The following is a 2,920-nucleotide window of genomic DNA, read 5'->3' on the forward strand; positions in this document are numbered from 1 at the left end:
AAAGAAGCGGGTACAGCCAGGCAACTATAAGTGGGTTACTGTGATCTAAGGCGTGGGCGCGTTAGGTCGCCGAATACCACCCTTCGTTGTCTTTGCGGGCAAGGTGCTTATTAACGTCTAGTTTAAGGATTTGCCTGCTAACTAGGTTCTTAAAGTTAGTCCTAATAGCTAGACGAATAATTAGCTTAGTCTTGCCTAGTTAGAGCACTTTAATACCTATACAAAGAGGCATACTGTAGGTAGGTATCAACTGCTTATTATTAACGGCCATGAGAGCCACTGCTCCATCGATTTTCAAGATCTTTGCAAGGAGAAGAATATTATTCTTCTCTGCATGCCTCCACACTCGTCTCACCTATTGTAGCCCCTTAACGTCGCCTGCTTCTCGCCGTTGAAGCGTAAGTATGGCGACGCTGTTTCAGGCTTGGCACGTAACCGCACCTACTATATTAGCAAGGAGACCTTCCTACCAGCCTTTAAGGCTGCTTTTGAGCAGTCTATCACGAAGGAGAATATCCAAGCTAGCTTCAGAGGCGCTGGACTAGTCCCACACGACCCACAGGCTGTGCTATCTAAGCTTGATGTGGTGGTGCAGACGCTAGTACAATCACCGCGACAGGCAGCCGCCTGGGAGGCGCAGACACCACGCAACGCGCGCGAGGTTGAGGCTTAAAGTACTCTTATTTAACAGAGAGTAAGAAACCGCCCTAGGTCTTCTATAAATTCTCTTAACGAGAAGATTGTGCAGCTAAGTAAAGAGGCTTAGCAAATAGCACATAAGATAACGCTTATGAGGGAGGAAGTAGCTGCTCTTCGAGAGGCTCTAGACACAGCAAATAAGCGTAAGAGCCGCAAGCGGCGATACGTACGGACAGAAGAGACTCTTACTATAGGCGAAGTACAAGAAGTATTAGCTGAACAGGCGGGTAGCAGTCGTGGTGATGGTGAGAGTGCGTCGAAGAGGGTACGAGGAGAGCGGCGGTGCGGGCGTTGCAAGCAGACTAGACACAACGCTCGTACCTGCGCAGTTAACATAGATAGTGTAAGTGATAGTAGCGATTCTAACAATTAATTTAGTATATTGCAATAGTTTATTGACTGTAATAAAAGACTGTGATAACGTGTCAACGTCAACGCGCTGGTGGGGAGTGACCGACTCGCTTGGGTGACCGACTCGCTTGGGTGACCGACTCGCTTATGAACCACGTTATTCTTTAAGTCTATACGTCTAAAGGCAATTGCTATATCTATAATTCCTTAGTAGCTAAGAGCAACGCTTAGGGTATATAGAACTAAATATTCTTCTATAAAACCTAGTTCCTATCTCTTAATCTTCTTTTGGGCGCTTAAGATTTCCTAAACGCGCTTTTTCTATACATCCTTAGCAGTGCCTAGAATTAGGTATTGTTCTCTAAACCTAGCCTTGCCTCTATACTTAGCTATTACCTCTACTATGTCTTTAAAGATAGCCTTAGCCTTTAGGATTATAGCTAGAACTTAGTTAAAGTAGATAGTGGCGTTACCTATCTAGCTATCTATTATTACCTTCTTCTATAGTAGACTTACATTCCTTAGTTGCTATATCTATTGTCCTTATTATTATAGGTTGCTAAATAGAGTAGGTCCTATTGCTAGGAGCTTAATCTTATTGTTAGTGAAGTTAGAGAAACGCGTGTGGAGTTTAGCAAGAGACGTAGGCAACGTGTATAGTACTATTGCTACTAAAGATCTGCTAATCTCTATATTGCTTATTAGCTTTAATAGTTCTAGCGTCTTTAATACTTCTAGACCTACTAACTACGCGCGCTAGCGGTTTAGAGTTTAAAAGTCCTTATTAATTAATTCTAAAGGCGTTAGGGCTTACTCCTTACCTTTAGCACCGCTTATAGTATTTATATTATTTAGGTAGTTCTTAATAATATTCTTAATAGAGTAGGATGCAAATTTAATTGTAGGGTGGCGAAGAAGAGAGCGAGGGCGGCGTATCCTTCTATATTCACACTAGCTTGGCGGTGAGTGTTTACCTTTACCTTCACCTCTACCTACCCTAACTTACTTTTCTTGTTGTAATTTCTTCTCCTAATTGTATTGTCTAATAATCTTAGATAATTATTTGCTACTTAAGTACCCACTTCTGCGGCCTATTGTGCTATTAGTCCTAGGGCAAGTTGGCAGGGCGCAGATGCCAGGTTCTTGGGTGCTAACCTAGCGTCTGTACTTTAGCTAACTTGCTTTATATTCTCTTCTTAATAACCTTATTTTTCTCCTTCTCTATTATTCTAACTTCTTAATTCTTACTATGCTATCTTCTACTTTCTATGTTAAATAATTTAGTTGTTTAGTGGCTACGTTTAACTACTACTTGCTCCCCTCTGCTAAAACACTATAGCCCGTCCTATAGGCCCCTTTATTATATAGTAAGCTATGTGTTCCTTTAGAATTTGTTTTCTTTACTTGTTTATTCTAAGCCTAATAATTATCTCTTAATATACAGTTACTAGGTTCTTAAGAGCGAACCTAGCGTTTGCTATTATCGCTATTATTACTTTAAATCTAATATGCTAGAATCTAAATTTCTAAAGTCTTGCCTATATGCTCTTCTTTCTTCCTTTATTAGCTTCTTTATAATTACAACTTTAGGGTTTTCTAGCTGTAGTTAGTTGTTCTATCTTAACCCCCTTTCCTCTACTTCTAGGGGCGCCTCTGGCGGTGGCTGAGTGACCTTGTTCTAGAGTTCTAGGTCCTATAGCTTAGCTATTCCTCTGTCCTCTTCTTATATATCTTCTTAGCTTCTTTAATAAGATATTTTTAGCCTCTATCTAGGCGTTGTGTAGGGTAAAAGTGTGCCATCTAGATCTTTAAGCTAGTACGTTCCTCTTTCCTATTCTACGCTTACTACTCCATATAGCCCTAATCACCT

The sequence above is a fragment of the Exserohilum turcica genome (genome assembly GCF_000359705.1).
Source record: "Exserohilum turcica Et28A unplaced genomic scaffold SETTUscaffold_13, whole genome shotgun sequence".
Lineage (NCBI taxonomy): Eukaryota > Fungi > Ascomycota > Dothideomycetes > Pleosporales > Pleosporaceae > Exserohilum > Exserohilum turcicum.